The sequence below is a fragment of the Carcharhinus amblyrhynchos genome, chromosome 2, assembly GCF_965287045.1.
Source record: "Carcharhinus amblyrhynchos chromosome 2, sCarAmb.v2.hapA, whole genome shotgun sequence".
NCBI classification, from domain to species: Eukaryota; Metazoa; Chordata; class Chondrichthyes; order Carcharhiniformes; family Carcharhinidae; genus Carcharhinus; species Carcharhinus amblyrhynchos.
Genome location: NC_137325.1, coordinates 72,343,583 through 72,360,201, shown reverse-complemented (window position 1 = coordinate 72,360,201; position 16,619 = coordinate 72,343,583).

Below are 16,619 nucleotides of genomic sequence, written 5' to 3'. Positions count from 1 at the left end.
CAAGTTATATAGGGCTTGTATTCAGAAACCAGAGAGCAGAAGTTCAAAATTGACATTAATTTTTTTTTTCTGCTGCTCCTATAATTCTAATATTCATGCCAGAGCATTGAAGCTTGTGTCTGACTCAGGCAGATGCCTCATAATGATCTATAAATCTGAATCCTATCAATCAGAGGCCATTTTAATGGTCTGCTGCCTGGATCACGCACCGTGTGCACTCTGGCCAGTAAATTCTATTGGAGAATAAGTGGAAACAGCAAAAGATTATTAGAGCACTTACCTGTGTGGGGCCAGGAGGAACAGATGTACACCCTGGGCTCCCCCCACCCCCAACCTCACTTGCAAAATCTGGCAGAACTTCTTCTTGTGTGAATTACCTGAATATCTGCAATTGGCTTCCAAACCAACTGGTTTTCATATAATGGGAGCCAACCAGTTTTACATCCGATGCTGTTGGGCTGTTGGCCATCCTGTGCTCCTTTTAAAATATTCAAAATTAGAAGTATGCAACTCAAGATGATCACAAGCTGTATTATCTGAAAAGCCTGACATTCAATGAAAATCCCGGATCCAAAATCTGATATTAATACCAGTTTTTACAATTGGACATGAAGAAATATTTTGGCTCGTGTGAAGGAATATGCTTTGGATGGATAATATTCCGCAGTTTGTGTCTGGGTATAATCTTTAATCTGGACACAAATTACCAGGAAGAAGTCTGACAACACCAGGTTTAAATCCAGCCAGTTTTAACCAATTTTAACAACTGGTTGGACTTAAACCTGGTGTTGTCAGACTTCTTATTGTGTTTACCCCAGTCCAACACTGGCATCTCCACATCACATATTACCAGCCAGAATTGTGCTAAGTTTTAGAAAATGTTTTCAAGTCCCCTCAAGTTTACATTTAAACTTGTCAGCATATCAGTGAATGTAAAATCTGACATGGCCACGTGCAATCAGGCAACTTTCTCAAATGTAATTTTTTTAAAAATGCATAAAATATGTTCCTTGATATCTATTAAAAGTGGCAACTTTATGCAGTTTGATTGAATACAACTAAAATAGTTCTGTCTCAAAAAAATGCATTTTAATTAGAATGACTGGTCAATTATCTCTAACTAACCCAATTTAAATGAATGATCTTCATTCTTTTTAAAAATATATAGACCCACTGAGGAAAGTATAGTCAGGTTATTAGAAAATGAAACATATATAGATGTTTTTAAAGCAAATGGGCAAGTGTCCTGCGGCTAAAAGAAATAAAACTATTTAAGAGTGTTCTTGAAGGCATGCACACACAGACAATATTGAGCAGAAACTTGCTTTGGAGATGAATTCCATCATAGGGGCGACAAGTTTTATGAACAGGGTCAGGTTCTGGCATATTTCAAACCAGTGGAAATGATCGCAGAAAAACGTGTGCACTAAATGTAATTTGCACATAAAATTCCACAGATGTTTGCATTTCAGATGAGTTCTGTTGTTGAGAAAACAACAAAACCTAGCAGAAATTTCAGGCACATATTAAGTTTTACCTAACTTCACATTTTGCAAGAAAACCTCAGATTTGTCTCTTGAGTTATCTCTCAAAGTGTGACTCTGACTCCAGGTTTGACAATCTGCACAGTGTGAAAATCACTCTACTGTAGAAAGGTTGTCAAACCTACCTGTTTTTTGTTACATTATTTCGGATTGATATCACCTATTGATCAGTTGGCCCTGGAGCCGAGAACCCAACCGTTCCATACTCAAAACATGCTTGTTTTATTTGGAATGCTCCCAACAACCTTTTGGGATTGTTAAAAGCAGATATGAATGTACATAAAGAGTGGATAAGGTCTGACGAGCTGTCAAGTTATTTAAATTCATTCCCTTTAAATCTTGAAGGGAAAAATAGCTAGTCTGCAGTATGATTTCAATAGTCACAAGCTTGTGGGATATCATTACTGGATTAATGCTGCTTGACTGCTTCCACAAACATTATTATCACAATGTGGGAGGAGGTACTGCTATATATTTCCAGTTTGGTCGAAAGCTCAGAGAGGTTATAAAGTGATTAATTATGCTTGACATCGGGCTATGAATACAAATGGTTGTATTTTTCATAAGGAAACAAGAACTTAAAGGAATGTTTGCTTTTATGGGGAATTAACTACTTCAACTATGTTTTATAAGGGATTAAGTACATAAATGGATTTAAATGTATTGAATGAGAGTGAGATAGATCAATATTCATGAGAGTGATTTTTCCATATTGTGGTCTGTGACAGATACTTAGAAATTTATTTCTGTTTCTCTTGCCATGGCTCTTGATGTTTGCCCATAATGGATACTGGATGAGTTCACATGAAGATTGTTAAAGCAAAGCATGGTGAATTGTGGGGGGCATGGATTGGCATGAGTTGACACTAAGCCACTTTACTTCAAGACATAATTGGTTCTCTGCAGGCAGCAGTTTGAAACATGCTTTCATAAGAGCATAAGAACGTAAGAACTAGGAGCAGAAGTAGGCCATCTGGCCCCTTGCGCCTGCTCCACTATTCAATAAGGTCATGGCTGATCTTTTTGTGGACTTAGCTCACTATAACCTTTAATTCCTTTACTGTTTAAAAATTTATCTATCCTTGCCTTCAAAACTTTCAATGAGATAGCCTCAACTGCCTCATTGGGCAGGGAATTCCACAGATTCGCAATCCTTTGTGTGAAGAAATTCTTCCTCAACTCAGTCCTAAATCTGCTCTGCCTTATTTTGAGGCCATGCCACCTAATTCTAGTTTCACCTAGCAGTGGAAGCAACTTCCCTACTTCTATTTTATCTAATCCCTTCATAATCTTATATGTTTCTATAAGATCTCCCCTCATTCTTCTGAATTCCAATGAGTATAGTCCCAGTCTACTCAGTCTCTCCTCAGAAGCCAACCCTCTCAACTCCGGAATCAATCTAGTGATTATCCTCTGCACCCTCTCCAGAGCCAGTATGTCCTTTCTCAAGTAAGGAGACCAAAACTGTACACAGTTCTCCAGGTGTGGCCTTACCAGAATCTTATACAGCTGCAACATGACCTCACTGTTTTTGAACTCCATCCTTCTAGCAATGAAGGACAAAATTCCATTTGCTTTCTTAATTACCTGCTGCACCTGCAAACCAATTCCTTGTGATTCTTGCACAAGGACACCCAGGTCCCTCTGCACAGCAGCATGCTGTAATTTGTTACCATTTAAATAATATTCCATTTTGCTGTTATTCCTACCAAAGTGGATGACCTCACATGAACCAACATTGTACTCCATCTGCCAGACCCTGGCCCACTCATTTAGACTATCTATATCCCTTTGCAGACTTTCAACGTGCTCTGCACACTTTGCTCTGCCACTCATCTTAGAGTCATCTGCGAACTTTGACACACTGTACTTGGTCCCTAACTCCAAATCATCTATGTAAATGGTAAACAATTGCGGTCCCAACACTGATCTCTGAGGCACACCACTAGTCACTGATCGCCAACCAGAAAAACACCACTTACCCCGACTCTTTGCTTTCTGTTAGTTATCCATACTAATACATTACCCATAACACCATGCACCTTTATCTTATGCAGCAGTCTCTGGTGTGGTACTTGTCAAATGTCTTCTGAAAATCCAGATGCATCACATCCACAGGTTCCCATTGTGCACTGCACATGTAATGTTCTCAAAGAATTCCACCAAATTAGTCAAACATGACCTGCCCTTCATGAACCCATGCTGCGTCTTACCAACGGGACAATTTATATTCGGATGTCTCGCTATTTCTTCCTTGATAATAGATTCAAGCATTTTCTCTGCTACAGAATTTAAGCTAACCAGCCTATAGTTACCCGCCTTTTGTCCACCTCTTTTTTTAAACAGTGGTGTTACATTTGATGTTTTCCAATCTGCAGGAACCATTCCAGAGTCCTGCGAATTTTGGTAAATTACTGCTAGTGTATTTGCTATTTCCCACGCCATCTCTTTCAGTACCCTGGGATGCATTCCATCAGGGTTAAGAGACTAGTCTACCTTTAGTCCTAATAGCTTGTCCAACACTATCTCTTTCGTGACAATGATAGTTTCTAGGTCTTCTCCTGCCATAGCCTTCCTGTCATCAATTTTTAGCATGTTAATTGTGTCCTTCTCTGTGAAGACCAACACAAAATACCTGTTCAATGCCTCAGCCATTTTCTCATTTCCAGTTATTACATCCCCCTTCTCATCCTCTATAGGACCAATGTTTACTTTAGCCACTTATTTTTGTTTTATATATTTGTACACACTTTTGCTGTTTTTATATTCTGAGCTTGTTTACTCTCATAATCCATCTTATTTTTCTTTATAGCTTTTTTGTGGCTTTCTGTTGACCTTTAAAGATTTCTCAGTCCCCTAGTTTCCCACTAATCTTTGCCACTTTGTTTGCCTTTTATTTCAATTTGATACCCTTCTTTATTTTCTTAGATATCCATAGCTGATTATTTTTCTACAGTCCTTCCTTATCACTGGTATATAAGTTTGCTGAGCACTATGAAAGATCGCTTTGAAAGTCCTCCACTGTTCCTCAATTGTCCCACCATAAAGTTTTTGCTCCCAGTCTACCTTAGCTAACTCCTCCCTCATCCCTTTGTAGTCGCCTTTGTTTAAGCACAAGACACTGGTATTGGAGTTTACCTTGTCATGCTCCAACTGTATTTTAAATTCAACCATTCTGTGATCACTTCTTCAGAGAGGATCCCAAACTGCAAGATCATTAATCTTTCCTGCCTCATTATACAGGACCAGGTCTCGGGTAGCTTGCTCTCTCGTAGGTTCCATTACATATTATTCAAAGAAGCAATCATGGATACATTCATGAACTCCTCCTCAAGGCTGCCTTGACCGACTTGGTTTGACCAATTGATAGGTAGACTAAAATCCCCCATGATAATTGCTGTACCATTTTTACTTGCATCAGTTATTTTTTTGTTTATTGTTTACTGGGAATCTAACTTCCCGACTCAGCTCACTGATCACCTTCTGCCTCCAGCTCTCCTTGTGTCTGACCACACTGCTTTTGTGTTTTAACTTACTTCCTGTTGGGATTGCTTTCAGATCAGTTAGCGCTGCCATCCTTTCCATCCCCCAGAATGAAAATCTGAATCTCACCTCGGGAGTGGAAATTTGACCTTACCTGCTATGTTTTCTAAATTACAACAGTATTTAACTTTAAAAGTATAATTGGTTGTGAAGCACTTTAATGTTGTCAAAAACAGTATATACGAATGCAGGAATCTATTTCTTTTTATGTCTCTGGAGTTCAGCTCATTAGAAATATAGGGATAGGTTTTTGTTTTTCATTGTGTGTTAAACTTTAACTAGGCACAGCGTGAACAGTAAATCTGGTGAAGAGAATTAGATATGCACAATAAACCTTACTGATACTATTTAAGGTAAAAAGAGGTGAATTCTGTAACATGCAGGTGATTCTTCCCACTCCTCCCCCTCCCATCCCCCACCCATCTTCCTGTATTCTACCTAGGTGATGCTTAACACCCAGTCTGTAAAGACGTAACTCCACCCCATGCATAGAGCGGCAAGTGATTATGTTCAAACCTGATTAAATATATGGGTCTTTTATGCAAGGCTATTGAATTTATCATACATAAGGGGCTAAACTGCCCCTGAGTATCTAAACATTTGCAGGTTAGGGGGATTAGCAGGGTAAATATGTAGGGTTACAGGGATAGGACCTGGGTTTAATGTTCTGTTGGCGAGTTAGTGCAGACCCGATGGACCAAATGGCCTCCTTCTGCACTGTAGCGACTCTATGATTCTGAAGTGATACTATTGAGGGCAGAATATTTCGAGTGTTTCTCCTGGTTATTTCAATTTCCACAGGGATTCCCCTTCTGGTGGAAAAAAAATGAATCTCTCAAAACCAATAATTAAGCAGTAGCTGAAATAATTAGTAGGCAAAACACTGGGGTCTCAGCCAGTCATGGTTCTAATCAAAAGATTAGTAACTGACACATGGCATATGGCCAAACATACCCAAAGGGTCAAGTAATTCCATACGCATATGATTTCTTGTTACAATGAGAACACTTCAGAATCCTTGTTACATTTTTAGACATTCATCCAAAGCTGATTTATCCCGTGGGACATTACATAGCTAGGCAGCGATACTTGATAAGAATATCACTAGTACTTCACAGAGCTGATATACAAAACTTGAAAGTACTCCTCCTGAGCTGAGAGCTATACTATTTGGACAAACTGTGCAAACACCCATAGTGGTGAGCACGGTCACCTTTTTGCCTGTCTCAGCTGCTTTGTTTTTGCTGGTTTTCTCCTTGCAATTGATTTTTGGTGCCTTTGCAGCAATGTGACAGTGAAGGCTTCCAAAAAGAGTCACTAACCTATCACCCTATTAGTATCAGTAATGCAGCATGCAATATTTTAATAGGGTTCTTCATCTGGCCATCAAAAGTGTCCACATGCTACAGGCAAAAAGACTCCGTCTAACTTTGAAATTAGGAGCCTGGTGATTTCTATGGTTCATTTTCCCTTCTTGGTAAAAACAAGTCAAAATCTTTGTAATGTAGGTGCCAGTAAGTTCCATGTTAATGGAAATGAAGAGGTTACCAGATCTTCATGAGCTAGCAGATAATGGGCTTGCCTTTATGTCTGTTTTGGATGGGACAAAGAAATGTTAATGATACTCGGACATTAATATCAGCTGAATCTCCTTTGGCAACTCAATACAATGGCACAGTGGTTTGCACTGCTGCCTCACAGTTCCAGGGCCCCGGGTTCAATTCTCAGCCTTGGGTGACTGTATGAAGTTTGCAAGTTCTCCCCGTGTCTGTCTGGATTTCCTCCAGGTACTCCTTCCACATTCCAAAGATGATTAGGTTGATTGACCATGCTAAATTGCCCCTTAATGTCAGGGGAATTAGAATGGTAAATACATGCGGTTAAGGGGATAGGGCCTGGGTACAATTTTTAACAGTGGAGGCTCAATGGAGCAAATGGCTTCCTTTTGCACTGTAGGGATTCTATAATACTATGGTTCTGTATCTGAATGGATGAATGCTGGGCACACCAAATATTAGATTTTGAGCTTTAATTGAATGAATCCTAAGATTATGGGTTATGGGTGTCACTGGCTAAACCAGCATTTATTGCCCATCCCCATTTGCTCTTCAGAAGGTAGTGATGAGCTGCCTTCTTGGACTGCTGCGGCCACTGAAGGTTAGGTACACCCACAATACTGTTAGAGAGGGAATTCCAGAATTTCAACGCAGCAACAGTGAAGGAACAGTGATATATTTCCAAGTCAGGATGGTGAGTGACTTGAAAAGGCACTTCCAGGTGGTGGTGTTCCCAGGTGTCTACTGCTCTTGTCTTTCTAAATAGTACTGACCATGGGTTTGCAAGGTGCTGCTTAAAGAACCTTGGTGAATTTTTGCAGTGCATCTTGTAGATGGTACACATTGCTGCCACTGTTCGTTGGTAGGAAAGGGATTAAATGTTTGTGGAAGGGGTAACAATCAAATGGGTTACTTTGTGTTGGATGGTGCGAGTTTCTTGAGTGTTGCTCAAGCTGCACTCGCCCAGAGAAGAGAAGAGTATTCCATTGCATTCCTGACTTGTGTCTTGTAGATGGTGGACAGGCATTGTTGAGTTAAGGAGGTGAGTTACTCGCCTTTGACCTGGTCTTGTGGTCACAGTATTTATATGGCTAATCCAGTTCAATTTCTGGTTAGTGCTGAACCACCCCTCCCCCCCACCCCCCCATAGGATGTTAATAGTGGGGACACTTGGGTATCATGAATGTTATTTGCCACTTGTCAGCCCAAGCCTAGATATTGTACAGGTCTTGTTGCATTTGGACATGGATTGCTTCAGTATTTGAGGAGTGGTGAATGATGCTGAACATGGTACAATCATCAGCAAACATCCCCACTTCTGGCCTTATGATGGAAGGAAGGCCACTAATGAGCCAGTTGAAGCTGGTTGGTCCTAGGTCACTACTCTGAGGAATTCCTGCGGTGTTGTCCTGGAGCTGAGAATTTAATCTCCAACTATCACAACCATCTTCATTTGTGCCAAGCATGACTCCAACCAGTGGAAAGTTTTTTCATCATCCCTATTTACTCTAGTTTTGCTTGGGTTCCTTTATGCCATACTCAGTCTATTGCTGTCTTGATGTCAAGGGTAGTCACTCTCACTTCACCCCTGGGGTTCAACTCTTTTGTCCATGTTTGAACAAAGGCTGTAATGAGGTCAGGAGCTGAGTGGCCCTGGCAGAACCCGAACAGAGTATTTATATGCAGGTTGTTGCTGAGTAAGTGCTGCTTGATAGTGCTTTGCAGAGGACAGTAACTCACATCCAACGTGACTTTGATGTCAGAAGCGCATGCAAGAGCTTTTCTTCTAAAACTTATTTTCCAACTTTTCATCAGAGTCATAGAGCAGTACAACATGGAAACAGGCCCTTTGGCCCAACCAGTCCATGCTGACCTTGGTGCCTTCCCAGCTAGATCCAGTTGCCTATATTTGGCCTGTATCCCTGTAATTCTTTCCCATCCATGTACTTATCCAAATGCTTTTAAATATTGCTATTGAACCCTCCTCAATCACTGTCTCTGGCAGCTCATTCCATAGATACACCACCCTGTGTGTGAAGAAGTTGCCCCTCAGTTCCCCTTTAAATCTTTCCCCTCTCACCTTAAACTTATGTCCTCTAGTTTTCAATTCCCTAATCTGGATAAAAGACATGTGTTCATCCTATCTATGCCCCTCATGATTTTATACACTTCAATAAGGCCACTCCTCGTTCTCCTACGTTCCAAGGAATAAAGACCTGGCCTAGACAACCTGGATGGCTAGCAAATGCTATTCAAAATCCTCATTACCAGTATTTGTGTTGTGTGTGGTGGTATTGATGCCAGGAAGCATAGATGGTTAAAAACTAACAGAGTTTTATTTTACAACGTGTTTACTACAGGCTGCTTCATCACTCAGCAGTTTCCTATGCTAACAACCTATGATGTCATTCCCAATGACGACAGGCAGCAATTAATGCACAGTGCTTATCACAACTACTCAGACTCAATATAAATACATAACTATCCATAATACACATAATGGAATCCAAACTCCTTCAAACTGCCTTTCCCCAGCATCATTTCACATCTCAAGGGCAAGGAAGTTGGTGATTTGAATCAGAACACATACGGAACAAATCACTCATCACTTCTTATTCTCAGGCTGACTGCATGAGTCTGTTGCTAATGCTAATGCTTCCCCACACCCCTATCACTGGCTTGAGTTTAACATCAACCACCCAGCGGAAACCAGACTGTTGGACAATTAAAAACAGACAGGTCATTTAACGGTTTGTGACTAACTACAATCCCATCATCTCTGGGACAGCTGCCTAATTCATGCAGGGCTGCCAGGAAATTAGGCAAAACTGAGTGCTGTTGCATCAAAAGTGCACAAAAAGCATTATAATCAGAATTTGAGTGACAAACATTACTTACAGGAACAGGAAGAGCTGGTGAAGTAGTGGCTTCCCCACTTTGGACTCCTTCCTGTCCCTCCCACAAGACCTTTCCGAAATCCACTCCCTGCACTTATCTAGAAGTGATGAACGGCCAAAGGTCACCCAAGTTTTGCCAGTAAATGTGCATCCTATGGACACTTAAGGCCTAGTAATTATAATGGACATAACGTCATGCCACTTCTGTTGAGTAGTAAATGAACTCATGGATGTTTCCCACCTTTCCAAAACAGTTGATAAAAGCAAAATACTGTGGATGCTGGAATGTGGAACGAAAACAGAAAATGCAGGTAAATCTCAGTGGGTCTGACAGCACCTGTGAAGAGAGAGTAGAACCAATGTTTTGAGTCTGGATGACCCTTCACAGAGCTAAGGGCAACGAAAATGATAAATTCACAGAGAGAAGAGCAGTACTTCTGCAGGGAATATACTCCTGGAAGAGAAGTGGCAGTATGTTAAACACCAAGGTAAAAGCAAAATAATGCTGATGCTGGAATTCTAAAACCATTTCTGGGTGGAATGAATATCATGATGGTCAACAATGCAAACAGAGAACTATTATTAGATCACTAAATATTACAACATTTTTACATTGACAGTATTTACTGGTAAAATGCACATTAATTCACAAATTATATAACTGTGGCATGTGGTTTGAAATTTTGCAGTTGATTTTTGTTTTGAGCTATTTTCTTGGAATGAGGAAAGGATAGACAGCTTGATCTGAAGTCAGAAGTTATGAGTACGAGGTAAAAAAATTTTGTTCCAGAGAATTATTTTTAAAAGTATCAGCCATAATGTCAACAAGCATGGCATCATGAAATGTCTTGGCAAATATTCCCAATAAATAAACTTCTGAAATTTAAAAGGCATTTGAGAATTGTGGCAAAAGTATGAAATGCCTCAAAATACCACACAGTGTTAAAAAGGGCCATCAAGCCAGACAATGGCAATATAATTGCAAATCAGTGGGTCCCTGGGCATTTAATAGTTGTACAAATTTGCTATTTATTAGGCAAGGGAGCAACGGTTTGCAATTTTATGCATGCGGTGCATGTTTAATCTTGCCACCCTTTCACATCAACACTAAATTAGGACCGTAAGTCCAGATTCCAGGTGGTTTCTGAGTTTTATTGGATGGCGGGGAGCAGAACTGAGAGAAATTTCTCTGCTCAACTTGATGGCTTCCCATAAATGAGCATGTGATCTTCAGCTCATTAAGTATGTACGCATGAGAAACGCAGTGAATCTCATGGGAGTGCAGGGCAGGAAGTTGCCATTCTCCCCATTACTTCCATGGGTTGAGGATCCTGATGCCACATTTAAAGAGAACTAGGGCACTCTACAATATACAGGGTGTCGGAGATTCATTCTGAAAATCACACTAAAAACATGGGGAGTTACTCCTGTTTTCATGCAAATTGGGACTTAGAATTTTTTTGGGAGAATCCCCATCAATGTTTCAGGTCAAGGACCTTACATCGAAACTAGGAGAGATTAGAAATCAAATCAAGCAATTCAGAGATGAGGAATAGGTGGAGAAAGGGCCAAAAGTGAATATCTGTGATAGGGTGGAAACCAAGAGAGATTAAACAACAGAATTCCAAATGGTAACCTATTTAAACAATAATGACCAAATAATGATAAAAGCAGTTAGCAATCTGGATTCTTTGCCCAGAGGCAGCTGCCAAAAGCTTCTGTTAGCACCCAATTTTGTGAAGAGAGTGATTTTGACTTATTTGGCTAGACTTTCATCCATTGATGTCATTGGGTGGACCTCATGCTCAACTGATCTGTCTAAGTGAGTCAAGTCCACACAGATTCTAATAGAACCATTAGATTTTAGTGCTGTAATCACTCCAGGATGATTACTGGAAAGATGACCCTTTGTTGTAACATGTTGTAAAGTTTTGTCTAAGAGTGGATGAGGGACTTTTCTCACTGTGAATTGCAATATAGGGTTTGCATCTGCCCTTAGTTTAGGTGATATTCTGTTTTAAGAATTGTTAAGCTTTAAAATAAGGATGGATGTTTAGTTATTTTATTTATTAGTGCCAAGTAGGCTTACATTAACACTGCAATGGAGTTATTGTTACAATCCCCTAGTCGCCATACTCCAGCGCCTGTTTGGGTACACTGCATGTCTTTTGGACTGTGGGGGGAAACCGGCACACCTGGAGGAAATCCACGCAGACACGGGAAGAGTGAGCAGACTCCACACAGATAGTGACCCAAGCCGGGAATCAAACTGGCACTGTGAGGCAGCAGCGCTAACCACTATGCCACTCCCTGTATGTTTAATGGATATGGACAATAATGGTAATGGATGTTCCAATTCCTGAATACCTTACTAGACTGCTCATAGAGTCATAGAGTCATAGAGGTTTACAGCATGGAAAGAGGCCCTTCGGCCCAACTTATTCATGCTGCCCTTTTTTTAAAACCCCTAAGCTAATCCCAATTGCCCGTACTTGGCCCATATCCCTCTGTACCCATATAACTGTCTAAATACTTTTTAAAAGACAAAATTGGACCCACAACTACTGCTACCTCTGGCAGCTTGTTCCAGACCCTCTGTGAAAAAATTGCCCTTCTGAACACTTTTGTATCTCTCCCCTCTCACCTTAAACCTATGCTCCCTAGTTTTAGACTCCCCTACCTTTGGGAAAAGATATTGACTATCTAGCTGATTTCTGCCCCTCATTATTTTATAGACCTCTATAAGATCATCTCTCAGCCTTTTACACTCAGAGAAAGAGGTCCCAGTCTATCCAGCCTTTCCTTATAACTCAAACCATCAAGTCCCGGTAACATCCTAGCAAATCTTTTCTGCACTCTTTCTAGCTTAATAATATCCTTATCTCATGTGCTCATCAGGAATTTCATCAGCCTTTTAAATGAGCCTCAGCTGCAAGCATGTTTTTATGTTCAATAATCACGATGTCTGCTCTTTATAATGTACAGGGTTCCACAATTTCTCTATCCTTATATATTTATCTTGCCAAGTGTTGTTGACCTTTTACTTCTACTTTTTCCCTCCTGAAGCTTGCAATTAGATGGAGGATGGCTGTAATGTAATATTTTTAAGTCATTCAACATCATCGTATATCACTGAAACAGCTGTGCCAGTATCTAGCTTGAATTCTGTAGGTAACCATCAACTTGTAAATTAACACTTCAATAATTATTTTCTATTTTGGTAATTTCTCCATGCCCAGTCTTGCAATACCATTATCCACTAAGTCTCCTATTATGTACTGACTGGATCTGTTCCTTCTAATGCAAACCTGAATGTGTTCCGTATCTGGACATTCACATCTTCCAATTATACCAGTGTTGAGCCTGTTTCAAATCTTCCATACTTTGGAATAGTTCTGAGAATGGCAAACTATCTTGGATTTGTTCCTCTGGATCTGTTGCTGCTTCAGGAGTTTGGCTCATTTGAATATGATCTGTAACGCTGCTGTCTGGACTCTGGGTCTGTGTGTCTGATTGCTTCTGCAGAACCCACAATGTTCCATTTTCAGGCAAGATTTCAACCTTCTCTCCTGTCTTTTTCCAAAGATTCCATGGTCTCTCAGCATTGCAGTCTTCTCTTGGAGTTTTTTTGGGATTTACACTGTGTCTGCTGCCACCATATTTTGGATGGTGCACATAAATAGTGGGTAGAAACCACCAGCTCCCACATGTTTCATCTTGAATTTGGGCTCTCTTCAGGATTTACCTAAGGTTGTTTCCATAGACCATCATTCATTGAAAAGCATTCTTGCTTATTTACAGATCTACATACATCTCAGTACTCTACATGAGGTTGTACATCTGTTTCCTATCAGATCTCAGTCTCTTAGTCATGTGACATTGTTACATCAGTATTAGGTGTTCCTGACATAAACGCTTTACTCTACACACAGAAGTGCCATTTTCCTTGAATATCCTGAGACTTCTGGTCTCAGGCTCCAAAGTGTTTGTAGGCATTCTGTGCCCACAGTTGGTAAGTAAGGAAGAGAATAATGTCCAGTTTATTAGATAACCTGCCCTAGTGAGGCCTTTGATACATTTTGGCATTATCTTGGAAGTTATACTCACTGCCTGTGCCACCTCTCTATAAGTGGCACAAGTTACATTTCTGGGTAGCTTTCTTGAACCCACAATAGGAGAATCTGTGTCTCCTGACTTCTGCCTTTTACAGGAGAGCTTAGAAACCTGCATCGGAAAGCCCTTCTCCTGTATGAGTAATGCTGCTCTTTTTGTCCAGGTATCCTCAAGCAGTTAAAAGTCTACAGCAGTTTAATTTTTAAAAAGCAACAAGATAGAGAATGTATTTATTTGAGACTATTTATTTATTTGTCCTCAGTCAATTGCTGAAGTGTACAAAATAAACTCCGTTCTTAAAGGCTGCTCATCAGTTTCTGCTGAAATTCAGGATCCTCAACCCATTTAACATTGATGTTACACCAATGACTAATATTAGAGAGGAAGCACTTTGAACATTATTTAAATGAAACCTTTGAAGTCAGGTGCTGGAAGTGAAAGAAACACTATCTATTCCAACTCAAATAACCACATTAACATCAGCATTAACTGAAGTACATGACAGGCACCTTGCATTAACCTGCTGTGCACCCTTTATTTCTTTGAAGAGATGTTGACTGCCATTATAGGGAAAAATAGGGAAATGGGATTAACATTAACAGTGCCAACTGAAGAGCCAACACTGACATAAATCATATAATGGCCTCAGTAAGCTCCTTCCATTTTGTGATTTACACATTATGTTATTTTGTGTCTATAACACAGAAACAGATAATTTGGCCCAACTGGGCTCTGCTGACATTCATGCTCCACATGAACCTCCTGCCTCTCCACTCATCTAACCCAAACACCATATTTTTTTCTATTTATTTCTCCTTTATGTGTTTATCTGGCTTTGTTTAGATGCATCAAAACTATTCACCTCAATTAATCTTTGTGATCACTGCAAATGATCAGAGCTTCTGTGATTCTCAGATGTTTGAAAGCAAAGTGTAAGCCAATCTCTCAAGCTTTGCTTCATGCTGCTAAACTTCACCCTTAACTTAGATGTTGCCGGTTAGAAACTGAAGAAGGAATTGATTGATCATTCAACTGCTCCCATATCTTTACTGAAGACATCCTGTGTTTTGTCACAATGGGCTGCAGTCTAAAAGTACTGTTACTAAAATGATTAGACATTACTATTATTTCTTATTACCCCTTAATGAACCAACTAGGCTTTTAATATTGCTAACTTGTTCATAGCTAAAACATTTATTTGCCATTCTTTCTTTTACCTTGCACTTACTTATGCTCACTTTACCACTTACCCTATTACTTCAGGCACTCATTGCTTCTGATTCTTCATATCGTTAAAACAATCTTTTTTGACATTTGAATGTTTTTGTGTCCCATTGTGGCCTCCCCGCTATATTTCTATATTATTTTGTGGTTTCTTTTGTGGGATGTGGACATCACTGTCAATGTCAACATTTACTGTCCATCTCCAATCACCTTAATTGAGAAGGTGGTGATGAACTAACTTTTTGAACCACTGTAATCCATTTGGTGCAGGTGCACTCAAAGTGCTGTTGTGAGGTGGCATCAAGGATTTTGGCACGTGACAGTGAAGGAATTACAATATATTTGCTAGTCAAGATGCTCTGTAGCTTTAATGGGAACTTGCAGCAATGGTGCTTCCATGAACTTTGATGTACTCTCCCCCATCTCGACCCCTCTGTTTTCACTCTATTTTATTTAATTGTTTACTGTTCTCTACCTTTTGTTTCTTTATTGTCCTTCTTCATTTTTCTTCCCACTCTTTTCCCCTACTCTATCCCCCTTCCCTTACCTTTTCTCCCCCCCCACCCCTTTGCTTGGACAGTTTTTAACTTGTTTCCCTAGTTTTTTTGGCTAAGATTCACCTTTCATTCCCATACCCTGCAGTATAAATATCTCCCACTTTCTATGCCTGTTAGCTTTGACAAGGATCATCTCTTTTCTCTCCACACAGATACTGCCAGATTTTCCAGAATTTTCTCTTTTGGCTCCCATGAACTTGTTGTCCTTATGGATGGTAGGTCATAGATTTGGGAAATGTTGCTGAAGAAACTTTGTCAAGTTGCTGCAGTGCATCTTGTGTGTGGCACATTGCCTGGGAAAACTATAGGACTGAAGAAGCATTCACTTCAATGTTACTAATCTCTTTTAGTGGACAACTAAATATTTCATTTTATACAATGGCTAGGAAATCCTGCACTGTAATGCCACTCTCGTGTTGGGCCGATTGTGGGGTCAGTTACAAAAGGGAAAGTAGCAGTATGGATATGAAATTGGCTGAGTGACAGGAAAAAGAGTATAGAATTAAAGAATCCTACAGTGCAGAAGGAGGCCATTCAGTTCATCAACTCTGCATCAATGACAGTCCCACCCAGGCCATATTCCCGTAACCCTATACATTTATCCCAGCTAGTTCCCCTACACTAAATGACAATTTAACATGGCCAATCCATCTAACCCACATATCTTTGGACTGTGGGAGGAAACCAAAGCACCCGAGGGAAACCCACACCATCACAGGGAGAATGTGCAAACTCCACACAGAAACTGACCCAAACCAGGAATCAAATTTGAGTCCCTGGCACTGTGACACAGTGCTAACCACTGTACCACCCAATGTAGTAATGAATGGTTGCTTTTTGGAATAGTGGAAAGTTTATAGAGGAGTTCCCCACAGGTCAACATTTGCACATCTGGTTTACTTGGTATGTATTAATGACTTACAATTAGAAGTACAAAACACAATTTCAAAATTTGCAAAGACACAGATCTTGGAAGTATTGTGAACTGTGAGGAGGATAATGATAAATTTCATCTAAGAGAACGTAGAAACACTGGTGGAATGGGCAAACAAATGGCAGATTAAATTTATTGCAGAAAAACGTGGTGATTGATTTTGGTAGGAAGAATGAAGAGAATATTTGAAGGAGTTTAAATATATTGAATGGGCTTTTATCAATGTGTGTGCTTTTTCTATTATAGTGAAA